The 16,583-nt window shown below is 46.8% G+C and overlaps 1 protein-coding gene and 2 long non-coding RNA genes across 4 annotated transcripts in view; 2 read left to right on the forward strand and 1 right to left on the reverse strand.

The window, feature by feature from the left end:
• On the forward strand, positions 1 to 14,199 carry LOC116419043. Its single transcript, XR_004233054.1, has 5 exons — positions 1 to 342; positions 2,874 to 2,972; positions 8,115 to 8,241; positions 8,695 to 8,790; positions 13,145 to 14,199. It is a non-coding gene; the product is annotated as an uncharacterized LOC116419043 (long non-coding RNA).
• The window catches only part of LOC116422429, a 3,674-nt gene continuing 207 nt past the window's right edge, over positions 13,117 to 16,583 (reverse strand). The window contains exons 2-3 of one of the 2 annotated variants that reach the window (XR_004233061.1): positions 16,435 to 16,553; positions 13,117 to 13,333 (exon numbers count right to left, since the gene is read on the reverse strand). This is a non-coding gene — a long non-coding RNA (uncharacterized LOC116422429). Of the gene's footprint in view, positions 13,334 to 15,369; positions 16,261 to 16,434; positions 16,554 to 16,583 lie in introns of those variants that run through there. The other variant, XR_004233059.1, reaches the window with a different exon arrangement.
• The window catches only part of LOC100927068 (zinc finger protein 345-like), a 19,486-nt gene continuing 19,424 nt past the window's right edge, over positions 16,522 to 16,583 (forward strand). The window contains exon 1 of the mRNA XM_031957290.1: positions 16,522 to 16,583. The gene's annotated coding sequence lies outside the window, so the exon portion shown is untranslated.

The following is a 16,583-nucleotide window of genomic DNA, read 5'->3' on the forward strand; positions in this document are numbered from 1 at the left end:
CCGCCAGCTTTCTGAGCTTTGGGAAAAGACCTAGGGGCGGAGCGCGGCTGGACGGCGGGTACGCGTGCGTAGTGCTTGACCACGCCCCCTGGAGCATCGAAGCTCCCATTGGTCCGAGGGCGGAGGCGTGTCCCTGGAGCCAATCAGAGGAGGCAGCTCTGCCCCGCCCCCGGCCTTGGGGGTCTCGCCTCTGCCCCGGCGACCCCGGAGGGGTCCAGCCCAGCCGGGGTGGGGGTCGTTCCTGCTGCGTCATCCCCGGGGAGGTCGGCGCTGTCTGTGTCGCAGGACTAGGAGTCGGGAGCTCCCGATGGCCTCGCGGCGCCTCCCCTCCGGCTCTGCCAGGTGAGTGGGGGCCGGGGTCTCCCTTTCTCTGCGGCGCGGCCCGAGCCCCACCTCCCTGGGCCTCCCCACTGCCGGCCGCCCTCCTTCGGGCCCCAGAGATTTTTCCAAGCGCAAAACGCGCGCCGCCTCCCACGCCCTCCCCAGCCCTGACCATTTCTGTCCCCGACCTGATTCCCTTTCCCCACCCCAGTCGTCCCCTCCTCCCACCGAGCCACCCCTCCCCCATTCCCCTCCCCCCCATTCCCCTCCCCCCAATTCCCCTCCCCCATTCCCCTCCCCCATTGGCCCCCCACAACACCCCCCCCCCTCCTCGGGAAGTTTTAAAGGGGCACCCTCTGCCGGCGAGGCTTGACTAGCTCCCTCTAGTGACTGGTCGTTCTTGGCCACATCCCCGGGCTCTGGTTGGAGAAGGAGGCGCGGCAGCCTGCTCCGGTCCGGTCCGCAATGGCGGGATCCTGCCCGGCCCGGGAGGAGGAGGAGCAGCCCCGCAGCTCCATGAGCTCCTTCCCTCCGCCCCCTCGTTCTCTCCCCCATCACCCGCCTTGACTAATCGGGCCCAGGGAGCCGGTGTCAGCTGGGAAACAGAAGGCGCCTAATAACGAGGGTGCAAACGCGGGAGTGAGTGTGACCCAGCACAGCCTGTCCCCTCCCTGCCCCCACCCCCACAGCAGGAGAGAGTCCAAGTGGGGACATCTCCACTTCACAGAAGAGCTGAAGGAGGCCGGAGGCAGGGGCTTTCCCTGGGGATCTCCCTCCCCCCCCCCACTCCCTTCCGGGGCGGGGCTGGGAGTCAGTAGGGCAGGATACTAGGGGTGCCTCCACACCTGTAAGCAGCTCCCCCACACACACACACACTCTTGAGAGCTAAGCCCCTCTGCTAAGCAGCACCACGGACAGCGACAGTGCGGCTAACCCTTCCCCCTCCCCCCTCCTGCATTTCCAGAAGGTGTCTGGGCTCTCAGGGTCTCTGGGATCTCCGAGCCCTTAACAGATCCCAGAGTCCGCCGGGAGTCTGACACCAGGATCGTGTCAGAGCAGCTTCACCAGGCGTGTTTATTACATATTTTCTTTTTTCATAGGGAGATTTTTGTTTTATAAATTTAATTTTTTAAAAACACCAGATTTTAACATCCGGCTACCACTGTGCTCGCTTTCTCCTTTGTCCCTTCCCCTTCCATGGGGCCACACGCTTCACTCCTGCAGTGAGTGTGCCCTGACCTTCTGGAGCTGGGCAGGCCACATGTTCCCCCAGACTCCCTGGGCCAGGGGGGTTATCTCTGGCCTGACTACTTGCAACTTGAGCCCCGATCAGTGCTGTTCACTCCACCTCTGAAGGGCCAGGGACATTTCACACTTGGTATCCAGGTGAACATTTTGCCCAGTGCTCCAGGACATCATCTCCTGCCCCAGCCACGCTCCCTGGGGAAAAGCGGCCCAGCCTAGCTCACCTGCTCCCTTCCTTGGTGTCCTACCGAGTTTGTATGTAAAGGCAGCATGGCTGCCAGATGATGCTTGGGGCAACTACCACTAAGCTGGTCCTAAGGTCACAGGCTGTGCCTTGGGACTTGCGCAGTGCTGGCTCTAGAGCAAAGATTGGGATCTTTGGAAGGCAGGAGATCAGAAGCTCCCCTTCCTTTTGTGAAATGGGAAGCAGTCCAGTGCAGAGACTAGGGCCTGAGGATGGCTTCTGGGGGAGAGGGCCACCTCTCAACAGACCCCACAAGGGAAGGTGGCACCCGAGTGGCCAGGCTGACTCAGGCTCTCCTGAATGCCTTCTGTGAGGCATTAATTATATATATTATATTACCGAATATTATGTAATTAATATAATTACAACACATATAATATCATATACATCATATTATACAACATTTTTTTTATTACGTAATATAAAATTATAACATAGATGAGATTCATGGCATGTCAAAAACTGCAAAGAAATTAAAATGGGTATCACCAAAAGAGAAATAGAGAAGTACATGGCAAGTGTGTTGTAGTATTCAGGCTAGCTTTCTGGAGGTCCTCGGGACCAGCCTTTATCTGAGTGCAGGAAGCAGGAGGCAGGAGAGCCACCAGGAGAATGGTCAAAGATAGAGTGTCTCATTTCCAGTCCTCTCAGCCCTTATATACCCTATTAGAATTACATTACAACACACTCAGTATGGGTGAACTAGAGAACCATGACATCACCATGCTAAGTACTAAGTAGATATGGGTGTAGAGGGCTGAAATTCTTGAATCATTGCCCTGAGGTCGGTCCAAGCACTTAGGGCTAATTACCAATTGGACCATACTCTGTGGTCATGTGCTTGGGGAATGGCCCTTCCCACTATCCTTTGCTGGCTTGATCATTGTTGTATACAGAGAATTGTAGGAGGGAGTAGGAGTAAGTGGAGCCAGACTCACTTTGGCGGTGGATGAGGAAGAAGGAGGTTGTGGAGATCCTGCTTCCATCCCCTTCACTTCTACCCCTAAAGACCAAGAATAAAGACTAAGGACTTTTGCTTATTCTGACTCTGGCTGATTCTAAGGTATCCTGGATGCTAACCCAGTCATCACATTTGGCGCCTGAGCGTGGGACCCGAGGACCCTAACTTCACTGAAGAAGTCTCCGGTGACCAGGAAATAGGGTGAGTATTTTAATAGACAAACAGGGAACTCTTCAGCCTGGGCTTCCATGTCCTACTCAGTTGCCTAGAGAATGGCCTCTTTGGGTTACAGACATTAAGGATTATTTCTATTCTATCCCTCTAGATAGGGAGGATATGAAAGATTTGCCTTTTCATTGCCCAGCGTTAACTTAGCTGAGCCTTATAAAAAATATGAATGGACAGTTTTGCCACAGGGAATGAAAAACAGCCCCACTATGTGTCAAATGTATGTTGCTGCTGCTCTTAGTCCAGTAAGAAAAGCATTTCCAAAAGTTATGCTATTACATTACATGGATGACATATTGGCATGTGCACCTGAGGAACACTGAGGAAATGTTAGAAGCATGTCTACAAAAGACCATAGAAACACTAAGGAACTACAAAATGCACATAGCTCCAGAAAAAATTCAAAGACATGCTCCTTTTCAATATTTAGGATATGAAGTATACCCTAAGGTGCTTACAGTTCAAAAACTCTCCTTAAGAACAGAAAAGCTAAACACATTGAATGATTTTCAGAAATTGATAGGAGATATCCAATGGATGCGACCAGTGTTAGGCTTGACTACCTATCAATTACAACCATTATATGACATTTTAAGGGGAGACAGTGCTTTAAATTCACCACGCCAGCTTACAAAAGAAGCTCAAGAGGCTTTGAGAGAAGTTGAACTGGTTTTTCCAATGTAATTGAAAGAATCACTCAAAAACCCTTGGAAATATTGGGTTTTGCTACACAAGAGACATCCACAGCAGTCCTTAATCAAGGAGAAAGTGTGATAGAAGGGGTGAACCTCCCAGCACAACCAGAACGAAACCTTACTCCTTACCCAGTGCTTGTGTCTAGAATTTTATTAAAGGCCATTAAGCAAGCAGTACAAGTATCTGGGATAAGACCTGACAAGATATACACCTTTTATATTAATACACAAGTTAATGTATGCTGTGAAACCATTCCAGAGTGGCAAATTTTATTAGCCACAGCTCCAAATTTTACACACGGGTCTCCATTAAAGATAACCAGACTATTACATAATTGGAGATGAATTCTTGAAGAGAAGATTTCTAAAGTTCCTCTTAAAGGACCAACTCTCTTTACAGATTCATCCAAACATAATATTTGTGCTGTGTACTCTCATGACTTAACTATAAAGAAAGTAGTCAAAACTCCTTTTCAGTCCACTCAGCAGAATGAATTGTATGCAATCATTCAGCTAGCTCTTACTTATTATCCAGGAGGTAAATATAATATCTGATTCAGCCTATTCAGTAGCTGTGGTACAAAGAATTGCCACAGCCCAAATAAAATCTGTAGCTTCCAATATATATCAGCTCTTTAAGGAACTTCAAGAGCAAGTGAGAAAGCATCCAGGTAAGATTTATATCTTGCATGTCCACTCTCATAGTGGACTTCCAGGTCGTATTTTTAATGGTAATTCAAAGGCAGATAGGCTTCTAACTATGTTGGCCAATACTCCTTTATTCCAAGAAGCCCAAGAATCTCATTTTAAATATCGTCAGGCTGCTCAAGCTTTATGTTTACAATTTGGAATAACAAGAGAGTTAGCTAGGAGCATAGTAAAAGCCTGTACGGCTTGCCTTCCTTTCCATGCTCCTACACTGCCTCCAGGGAAAAACTCTCGTGATTTGAGACCCAGTGAAATTTGGCAAATGGATGTGACCCATTATAAATTTTTTGGTCGTCTGTCTTTTATCCATGTTGTGGTAGACCCTTTTTCAGGATTCACTTTTGCAATACCAGCAGCAAAAGAGATAGCCCGAGTGGTCATTAAATTTCTTATACAAGCATTTGCAATTATGGGTATGCCACAAGCCATAAAAACAGACAATGGACCTGCATATACTTCTAAACATTTTGCACATTTTTGTGCACAGTATAAGATTTTACACACCACTGGCATACCCTTTAATCCTCAAGGACAGGCAATAGTAGAGAGGAGAAACAGAGATATTAAGATGCTCCTCCAAAAACAAAAGAAAGGGGGAGCCACAAGCAACCCTAGAGAACTTCTAAATCTAGCTCTTTATACTATTGATTTCTTGATTTTTGACAAAGATGCACTGGCTCCGGCAGGCAGGTTTTATAACCCACTGGAAGGGCAGTGTCCAATGCGAGCAGCTCCACTATCTTTAGATAATCGCCAGGTGATGTGGAGAGATCCAGAAAGTGGTGAATGAAGGGGCCAGATAGGTAAACTGCTTGGGGGAGAGGGTTTGCTTGTATCTCCACAGATGAAGAAGGAATCAGATGGGTGCCAAGGAACCATATTTGCTTTGTCCATCGGAGAGAGATGGAGCAGGCCATTGAAATGAAGGAGAAGAATCAAGAAACATCAGGTGCTTCTATTGCTGACTGTGCCCACCACTGAATGAGCATGGCAGTTATGGCATTTGACTCATGGATATCAAGAACTGTTGGACTTCAAAACCCTCAGGAATCATTGGATTCTCTGAGAAATGATAAGATTGTTGCAGGACTAAAAAAATCTGCTGGAATCATTGGATTCCCTAACACATAAAAAGACTGTTGCAGGATTTCAAAAACTTGTGGGGATCATTGGATTCCCTGACATATGAAGCAATGGACAATAGATTGGTTTTGGACTATTTCTTGGCTGCTGAAGAAGGCGTATGTATGACTATTGTTTACATACCCTCCTTCTAGGACTTCTGGAAATCTGTTACAACACCATATTGATTTATATTGTTTGTTGTATCACTACTTGCATGTACAATTCATATTTGTTGCACCACATTGAGCCTGCACTGGTTGTGGGCAGAGTGATCACTAATAGCCTGTGGGTTATTGCTATGTGCTTGTATAACGCCTCCCAAGCTGATGGGTTTGTGCATACTTGTTTCTAATAAGAGCCTTCAGCACAGAAACCCGCTAGCAATCCCCACTTCCCTTTGGTGTTTTTCATTTCCCTTCCTGAGATGTTGGGGAGGGCGTGATCATCTCCTTTTTAGTGCTTTCACCTCCCTTCCTGAGAAGTCAGGGAGGGCGTGATCACCTCCTTTTGGGGGCTCTCACCTCCCTGAGAAGTCAAGGATGGCATGACCACCTGTGTTCTAAAACAAAAGAAAGTGGGAGATATAGAGGGCTGAAACTCTTGAGTCATTGCACTGAGGTCAGTTCAAGTGCTTAGGGCTAATTGCCAATTGGATAATACTCTATGGGCATGTGCTTGGGGAATGGCCCTTCCCATTATCCTGTGCTGACTTGATAATTGGTATATACAGAGAATTGTAGGAGGGAGTAGAGGGTGGAGTAAGACGAGCCAGACTCACTTTGGCGGTGGACGAGGAAGAAGGACGTTGTGGAGATCCTGCTCTCATCCCCTTCACTTCTACTCCTAAAGACCAAGAATAAAGACTAAAGACTTTTGCTTATCCTGACTCTGGCTGATTCTGAGGTATCCTGGGTGCTAGCACGGTCGTCACATATGGGAGCTAGAGAACCATGACATCACCATGCTAAGTACTAAGTATATATGGGAGCTAGAGAACCATGACATCATTATGCTAAGTACTAAGTATATATGGGAGGGAGCTAGAGAACCATGACATCACCATGCTAAGTAAGTTTATATGGGAACTAGAGAACCATTATATCATCAATCACACTGAATTAACATCTTGTTGTAAGCATCCTTGTTTCAAGTATACTTCTCCAGAGTTCAGCCTTCTACACCCAGGAAAGAAGAAAGGAACTGTGTATCCGGCACTTACTGTGGACCAGCCAGTAGCTCATTTTGTCTTCATCACTACCCCCTGGTAGGCCTCATTTTATAAATGGGGAAACTGAGGCCGAGCACCCAGGGTCACCTACTTCTTCAGTGTGTGAGGCAGGTTTTGAACCTGGGGCTTGTGTACTCCAGGCTACCACTCTGTGCACAATGGCACCCCTCCAGTGGCCTCAGTGGTCACTGACTTGCCCTCCCAGCCTGCCTCTCCTGCTTGGTATTCCATGGGCATCCCTCACAAGAGCAAGAAGGAGAATGTGTCTTTGGAGGTGGTTCTTCGGATCTGCCTCAGTTCCTCCCAGTTTTCTACTCCCCATTCTTTACAAGTCCAGTTACCTCCAAAGCACCTTTCCAGCTGCCTTCTCTTCCTTTATTAACTCTGGTCCTTCTGCCCTTTCCCCCACAGAATCCAGAAGGAGATCCCAAGCAGCCAGTCCGTACACATTGATAAGCACCTGCTGTGCACCAGGTTTTGTGCTGGCTCTAGGGCTACAAAGAAAGCCAAAAACATCCTCCTTGGTGGGGCTTGGGCTAGGGAGGGAGGAACAGCATGCAAGTAATGAGATTCAAAGAAGATACACTGAATTTAAGCAGGGTGGTCCCAGAGAGGGTCCTCTCAGAGCATCACAAGGTGGGGATGACCAATGAAAAGGCTAAGGGAAGCCCCAGACCCAGAAGAAGGCCAGTGAGTACAGTGTGTGGAGGGGAGCAAGAGCTAAAAGGAAAGAGCTTTAAACACCAAACAGTCAACTGGTATTGGGTCCTGAAGAGAAGAGGGAGCCACTGGCAATTGTGGACCCCAGGGGTGATGGTCAGCTCCACATTGTGGAGCACTTCCTGGCTGTGTGACCCTGAGCAAGGCACTTCCCTCCACTTTGCTTTGGTTTCCTCAACCGTAAAATTGAGAGGACAACGCTCCCTCCTTGCCAGGGCTGTGGTGAGGATCAAATGGGTTCAGCAAAGCATTAACAGCATCCCACTTGGGATGTGACATTTTTGGGGGGGATGAGAGATTTCTGCTGAAGCCCTTTGGCCCTCTTCCCCCCTTTTATTCAGGGTGCCTGACTTGTCATGCACAGTTTTACAAAATCATTGCTGAGAGGAAAGGAGGCATCCAGTATCTGCCTCCCCAGCTTGCAAAACAAACCGAAAAGGGTGCTAGAAGCAGAAGCTGCTGCTGTTTGGACTTTTTATGGCATGATTCAGTATCCATGACAGCCTGCATATACAGCTGGAGCTCAATAATTCACCCAAGGCACTCAGACACAGACACTTCCTCTGCCTGCTGCCACTGCTCATATCCTCCCCATTGATATGAGGGTTTCTGGGTAAGCACAAGTATCTGATCTTTTAGGGATTAGTGACCTTCCGGGACGTGGCTGTGGACTTTACCCCGGAGGAGTAGGGGCACCTGGACCTGGCCCAGGAGGAGCTGGACTGGGAGGTGATGCTGGAGAACTACCGGAACCTGACCTGCCTGGGTAAGGGGGCTCCCCCGGGACCATTCTTCCCCTAGGGAGTGCTGAGATGGGTCTCAAGTGTTACACGGTTACCATTTGTCAAATAGGGGCCAGAGATTGCCAGTCCTGGTGACCGTCTGTTCTTAGCTCCTGCGTCAGTTGAACTTTGCCAATGGGCCCTTTTCTGGTGACTCCTGAGCATGATGCTAGAGCCCTGCTGGAGGAGCACAGGCCCTTCTTAACATGTCTGCTTTTCCTAGGAAAGAATGGAGCTGGGGCAGCTAGGTGGCACAGTGGTTAGAGCACCAGCTCTGAAGTCAGGAGGACCTGAGTTCAAATCCAACCTCAGACACTTAATACTTCCTAGCTGTAGGACCTTGGGCAAGTCACTTAATCCCAACTGTCTCAGAAAAAAAAATTGGGGCTGAGGGGGAGGGGCTGTGGGGCTCCATCGTTCCCATTTCCATCGTGCAGGGCTTACTGTCTCCAGTCCCCATGTGGTCTGCCAGCTGCAGCAAGGGGAAGGACTGTGGGTGCCTGAGGGAGACTCCCCAGGAAGCAGCCATGTTGGTGAGTGATTCAGGCTTCCCCTAAGGGCCAGGGACCTATGCTGGCAGGGGTCCCGGGAGGGGGCTTCCTCCCCTTGCTCTCTTTGGGGTGGCCATGGGCCCTCTGCCCATCCCTGCCTATTCCTTCTCTGTCTTTTGAGCAGATTTCCCTGAATTGATGGAACCAGTGACAGTGATGTTCTCTTTGCCGTCTTGGCTCCCCAGCCTTTGTCCAGGATCGTACCTGGTGGGGTACTGGTCCCCCTGCTTTCTTTCTTGGGAGTCTTCCCATCACCCTCTGTTCTTGGGCTCCGAGCCACAAAGGCACAGTAATGACTACTACTACTAGAGGCACAAGACCAGGGTGACCACAGGCCAATCTCCTGGGAAAGCAGGGACCAGGTGTTATTAAGCACCTACTGTGTGTCAGGCTTTACAAACTGTGATTCTCCCAGCAACCAGAAAGGTCGGGGTTGTAGTCTCTCCATTTTGCAGTCAGGCAGAGTGCAGTGCAGTGATTTGCCAGGGTCACACACAGCTAGGAACTTGGACTCAGGCCTCTGTGACCTTGGGCCTGGCCGCCATCTATCTCGGGCTTAGAGGCCTGAGGCCCCAAGAACCAGAGGGAGGGGTGATGGTCAGAGGCATTTCAGAGAGGAGGCTAGAGGGTAAGAAGGGGCCTCGGGACTGCCCCTCCCTGTGGATGGCTTTGAGCAAGGGGAGGGTCCAGATCCCCTATGCATGCAGCTGCCTGAGCCTCTGCTCATTCCACAAACCTGCCCCTCTTGGGGGGCGGCCTGGACCCTCCCACCCTACCTGCCTCCTTCTTTCTACCTTCCCCTCCAAAAGGTCTTTGGTCCAGGCTGGTCTAGAGGAAAATCTACAGTCTCAGAGGGCCGCCACCATCAGGGCTTTTTCCTTAGTTTATTCCCCTGCTGGTGAGTTCTGCTTCCCTTCCCATAACAGTGATAGTCACAGTGGTTCTTCCAAGAGAAGGCTGCAGGAAGAGAGCAGCAGAGAGGCTTGGTGAGGGTGAGCTGAGACAAAGGACCGTCAGCCCATTGCTTCCCTTAGGAATGACTCAGGATGACTGGGAATTATAGATCTCTGGCAGAGTCCTAGTCCAGCTTCCTGTCTAGCACATCCCCACAATACCTCCAGCTCGGGAGGCCATCCCTCGGTCATGGAGAGCTTTTGTCTCTGCGAGGATTTGGGCCTCTGTTTCAGATCTGGACTAGCTGGTCTCTCAGGTCTCTTATATCCCTGAATTTGGGGAAGCTGCCTATCTGATTGGGGCAGCTATAATTACCAAACTACAGGGTCTCTTATGTTGAGCTGAAAGTGCCCACCACCTATTTGTCCTTGTCCCTCCCATTAGAACTTCAATGAGCAAGTGTGCTCTGGTACCCTGAAAAGTATCATGATGTCCTGGAAAAGATGCTGGAGTTGGAGTAAACAGCCATGTTTTACAATTCAAATTTGCCTTTTATTAATCACCCAATCAATAAAGCACCTACTATGTGGTAGACCCTGTGCTAAGCACTAGGGATACAAAAAGAAGCAAAAGATAGCTCTTGCACTCAAGGAGTTCACAATCTAAATGGGGAGACAACATCCAAAAATGTACAGAACTGGTTGTATCCCGGATAAAAAGGAAATAATTACCTGAGGGATGACACTAGACATAAGAAGGATTGGGAAAGATCCTGTAAAAGGGGAAAAGAGTATTACAAGCTTGGGGGACAACCCAAGAAAATGCTTGGAGCCAACAGTTTGTCCTACAAGAAGGTCGATGTCACTAAATCACAAACGTGGCGATTATAGAACATAAGCATATATAGAGTATATATGTACATAAAGTATATATATATATATACAGTATAGAGTATATATATATATATATAAAATATATAGAGTGCATGTATGTATATACACACACATATATATAGCATATATAAAATATATGTGTATAGAGTATATACTTTATAAAGTATGTGTGTATATGTAAATAGCATTAGAATATATATGTATATAACATACTTTCTTCAGAGTATGTGTGTATATACATATGTATACACACAGATATAGCATATAGAGTATATAAAACATACTTTATAGAGTATGTGTATGTATATACATATAGCATGTGCACATAAATGGCATATATATAGTATATATGTGTAGAGAGTATATAACTTTCTTTTTTTTCTTTTTCCTTTATTTATTTACAAAGCATATGCATGGGTAATTGCATATCATTGCATCATTGCATCTTTGACCCTTGCAAAACCTTTTGTTCCAAATTTTCCCCTCCTTCCCCTTACCCCCTCCCCTAGATGACAGGTTGTCCAATATATGTTACATATGTTGAAATACATGTTAGATCCAATATATGTATACATATTTATACAGTTATTTTGCTGCACAAGAAAAATCAGATCAAAAAGGAAAAAAAACCGGGAAAGAAAACAAAATGCAAGCAAATAACTGTAACAGAGAGAGTGAGAATGCTATGTTGTGATCCACATCCAGCTCCCACAGGCCTCTCTCTGGGTGTAGATGCTCTCTTCATCACTGAGCAAGTGGAACTAGTTGGAATCCTCTCATTGTTGAAGAGAGCCACGTCCATCAGCATTGATCATCGTATAATCTTGTTTTTTCCATGTATAATGATCTGGTTCTGTTCATTTCACTCAGCATCAGTTCATGTAAGTCTCTCCAGCCCTCTCTGAAATCATCAAGCTGGTCGTTTCTTATAAAGAACAATAATATTTAATAACATTTATATACTATAATTTATTCAGCCATTCTCCAATTGTTAAGCATCCACTCAATTTCCAGTTTCTTGCCACTACAAAAAGGGCTGCCACAAACATTTTTGCACATAGTAGTCTCTTTCCCTTCTTTAAGATCTCCTTGGTATATAAGCCCAGTAGTAACACTGCTGGATCAAAGGGTAGGCACAGTTTGATAACTTTTGGAGCATAGTTCCAAATTGCTCTCCAGAATGGTTGGATCCACTCACAACTCCACCAACAATATATCAGAGTCCTAGTTTTCCCATCCCCTCCAACATTTGTCATTATCTTTTCCTGTCATTTTAATCAGTCTCACAGGTGTATAGTGGTATCTCAGAGTTGTCTTAATTTTCATTTCTTTAATCAATAGTGATTTGGAGCACCTTTTTGTGTGACTAAAAATAGTTTCAATTCCTTCATCTGAAAATTCCATTCATATCCTTTGATCATTTATCAATTGGAGAATGGCTTGAACTATTATAAATTTGAGTCAATACTCTAAATATTTTAGAGATGATGACTTTATCAGATCCTTTGGATGTAAAAGTGTTTTCCCAATTTATTGCTTTTCTTCTAATCTTGTCTGCATTAGTTTTGTTTGTACAAAACCTTTTTAACTTAATATAATCAAAATTATCTATTTTGTGATGGATAATGATCTCTAGTTCTTTGATCACAAATTCTTTCCTTCTCCACAAATCTGAGAGGTAAACTATCCTATGTTCTTCTAATTTGTTTATAATATCATTCTTTATGTCTGGATCATGAACTCATTTCGACTTTATTTTAATATACAGTGTTAGGTGTGGGTCTATAATGTATACTTTCTCTACAATGTCTGTGTATATGTATATTAGAAAGCAATAAAGCATAAATGAAAAGGCTATGGGTGTGGCTTGAATGCCATGCTGAGCATTTTGTATTTGATCATGGAGGCAATATGGAAACACTGGAATTTATTGAGTTAAGGATGTGAGATTAAATTAATATTAGCAAATCACTAAAGCAGTAGTGGTTTTGGTCCCAGGACTCCTTTCCACTGCTAAAAACTATTGAGGATCCCAAAGGGTTTTTATTTATGTGAGTTATAGATATATTTATCATTTACAAAATCTTTTAAAACATTAAATCATTGAAAATAATTTATGTGCTAACATAAATAACATTTTCATGAAAGATAACTAAACTCCCTCCCCCCAAAAATAGGGGTAAAATGGGCATTGCTTTACACATTTTTGCAAATCTCTATAATGTGTGGCTTAAGAGAAAACATTAATCAGATCTGCTTCTATTAGTTTCTACATTCAATTTGTTGTATATTGTCTTGGTTAAGGTTAAAAACAAAATTCAGCATCAGACAATTAAACAGTTGGAAAAGGGGAAAAAAGGCAAAAAAAAGTTTTAATATTATTGTGCAAATGGTTTTGACCTCACAGATCCTCTGGGATTCTCAGAAGTCCATAGGCCACACTTTGAGAAATGCTGTACTAAATCAGTTTGAGCCTCTCTTTTTGGTGGCAGGAACCTGTGTGTGCAGCAAAAAATACAAGGAATCTTTACATGTTTTATTTCTTTTAGGTAAGGGAACTACACCCAAAAACAAGGAGCCATCATTGAAGCTGGGTCTTGTTGTTGGAGAATCACTTTGGGAAGGACTAATGGAGCACAGTCCCCATGTCTTCAGGATGGGAGAAGCCTGGAAACTGGAGACCACTTTAGAGAAACAGCAAGACATAGAGGAGAAGGGTCTTCATAAATGGCACTTACCTAAAAAGGAAAAGCATAATACATGTTGGAAACTGTGATGATAACTTGGGCTTTACTGAATATCATACTGCAAAGAAACCATATGAATGCCATGAATGCAGGTAGGCCTTCCCATGGCCTTCCCAGCTTGCTGAACATCAGCTAATTCATGCAAGGGAGAAATCTTATGAATGTGAGGTATGTGAGAAGGCCTTCTGCTGAAATTCACAGCTTATTCAACATCAGAGAATTCACACTGGAGAGAAGCCTTATGAGTGTAATGAATGCGGGAAAGCTTTCAGCCATAGCACACAACTCAATCGACATCAGAGAATTCACACCAAAGAGAAACCATATGAATGCAATGAATGTGAGAAGACCTTTCATCAGAGAGCGCACCTTACATAACATCATACTGTTCATAATGGAGAGAAGCCTTATGAATGCAATGAATGTGGAAAAGCTTTTAGGCAAAGCGTAGGACCTATAGGACATCTGAGAATACACACTGGGGAGAAGCCTTATGAATGCAAAGAATGTGGGAAGACCTTCCGCCTGATAACAGGACTTATTGAACATCAGCAAATTCACCTGGGAGAAAACCCTATGAATGTAACCATTGCGGGAAGGCCTTCACCAAGCATACACAGCTTAACAGATATCATAAAATTCACACTGCAGAGAAACCTTATAAATGCAACAAATGTGGGAAGGCCTTTGGGCAGAAAGCACACCTTACTCAACACCAGACTGTTCATATTGGTGAGAAGCCTTATGAATGTAATGTATGTGGAAAAGGTTTTAGCCAAAGAACAGGACTTAATGGACACCTGAGAATTCATATTGGAGAGGAACTTTATGCAGTGTAATAAAATTGTGAAAACCTTCAGGCTGAAAACCAAATTCAGATGGGAGAGAAGCTTAAGAAGGTAATGCCTTATTAAATAGATCTAATATAAGAATATTCCCAAAGTATAAGTTTTACTGAACACAGGAACCATATAGACAATGGAACCATATAGACAAAGCAGTTCCCTAATTAACTTTGTCCCTCCTCAAATCCCACAGCACTCCCTTTTCCAAATACTACAATTACAGCCTATAACTTAGACTTTTAATTTTCTGAGGCAGTAGTGACAGTTTGACAAGAATCCACTCTTCATCTTCTCATTTACAGAGAATGAGTTCAGTAACACAGAAAGATCTTTGCTCAGGCTAGATCCTTTTTGGAGACCCCTAATTCCATCATTTTCCTGCTCTCCACATTCAGCCAATTGACCAGTCTTGTCTAGTCTGTCTCCTTCACACCCTCTTCTTCATTCACATCAGGCCACCATACTGCACAATCTATCCTAATTGTCTCCCTGTGGTGTCCTGCTTCCAGTTTCTTTTTGCTCTACTCCATTCTTCCACAGGGGCCAAAATAATCTCCTTAAGTGCACAGCTGAGCTATCTCAGCCTTCAGTGGCTCCCTGAATCTCTGGCATGGGCAGCTCTTTGATTCCAGCCTACTCTTCCAGATTTCTTTCATGCTGCAGTTTCCTTCAGGCAATCCATGGTCTCTTCCTCCAGCAGGACATTTCTTTCCCACCTCACCTCTACTTCTTAGCCTCCCTCCATAGGTGAGAGAATGCTGACTGAGAATCCCTGGCCTCCTCCTCTGCTCAGATGCCTGCTGGTCAGTTCTTTCCAGGACCCCTTGAGCTCTCGGGGCCTTCCCCCTAAACTTACCTTTGGTCTCCTCTGGACGTTGCCTTGTGTCCCTACTTATAAACTCGTGTTCTTTCTTAATGACACGAGCTCTGCGAGGGCATGGACTATTCGTGTCTTTTCTTGGTGTAATTCTATTACAGTAACAGGAGGTTGAAAGCCTAGGGGCCATATCATGGTATCTACATGGCTCCCTTTCCTCCTACTTTCGGGAGTTTGTACTAGATGAAAAGCTCGGAGTACAATCACCATCACCTCAACCCCCACTTAGGAAAACCCCTACATTTTGGCAGAGGTGGGCCCTTCCGCCTAATTTGCATCTATATCCATCCTTAATAATCCCTCACTTGTGCGGTTCAGACAAAAGTCTGGCTCCCAGGAACTTTGGGGTAAAGAAGCAGCCCGCTGATGGGCTCCGAAGAAGCGGGGGAAGGAACAGGATTTTCTTGGCACTTCCTTTAGCCTCCGAAGGGGTGGGTGCTGCTGGCGGGCCCTGTCTTCGGCCTGGGATCCCGTATGACTCCCCTCATGTCTTCTTCCTTCACCCCATGTCGCCGCCGCTTTTGCCCTGGAGCCGCTTGCCCCGGGTCTGCTGGTTTCTTCTGGCTGAGCTCCTCCTGTGCCCCCTCCTTCCTCTCCCGGCCAAACCAGCCCTAGCCCTAACCCAGCTCTGGAACTCTGGGTAAGAGCTTCTTGGGGCGGGGCCAAGCGCTGACCCAATCAAAACAGGCTTCCTGCCACCCCTAGTTCTGCTGGGTGCGATCAAGGAGGGCTCTAATCCCACTGCTTGGTTCCTGAGTTAATTTTGCTCTTTCCAATGGACCAAGAAGCCCTTGGAGCAAATATACAGTCAAGTAAGCACTTCCAAGCCCCTCGCAGCCCCTGGGCGGAGGCAGGGGCACGTCCCGGGCGGCCAGACTGTGCTCGGTGGGGCGGACATGGGCGAGCTCCGGCGCGTCTCTGGCACCATTTCCCAGCCTTGTGTCGCTCAGGTTTCTTCCGAAAAGATTCCCGCCCCCCCTCAGATAGTACGTTATTAAAGAAGAAGGGAATGAAGTCGGCAAAACGGAAGCGCAAAGTAGGGAAGTGTGGGCACTGCCGGCCCTCCCCCCGCCGCGCGGAGCCCTTCGGGAGCGCTTCCCGTGTGCACGCGTCCAGGGGCCCCAGGAGCACGCTGCGTCACGCCGCAACTCCCCGGGGGGCGCTTCACCAGGGACTCAGTCCCTTGCCCAGGGAGGCGAAGCGGGCTCTGCACATGCGCAGCACTGCACCGGGGCGGCGGACTACATTTCCCAGAAGGCCTGACGGACGCGTCCTTCGCCTCCTGCAGGCTTCCGACGCGGGGTGTGAGAGGAGGGGGGAAGGAGGAGGGGAGGAGGGAAAAGGGAAGAGGGCTCCGTCACTTCCGCTACCTCAGGGCCTCGTTATCCTGTGCGTTTTCGTTGTCGCCGGTTCCATTCTTTCCTTAGCTGCGGGGGTACTTGGGCCGCGGAACCCGAATCCAGAGTAAGCTGCGGCCGACCGGAGCTTCCTGAGAGGGGGAAGAGGAACAGGGTTGGCC

This window comes from Sarcophilus harrisii, chromosome 1 (genome assembly GCF_902635505.1).
Source record: "Sarcophilus harrisii chromosome 1, mSarHar1.11, whole genome shotgun sequence".
NCBI lineage: Eukaryota > Metazoa > Chordata > Mammalia > Dasyuromorphia > Dasyuridae > Sarcophilus > Sarcophilus harrisii.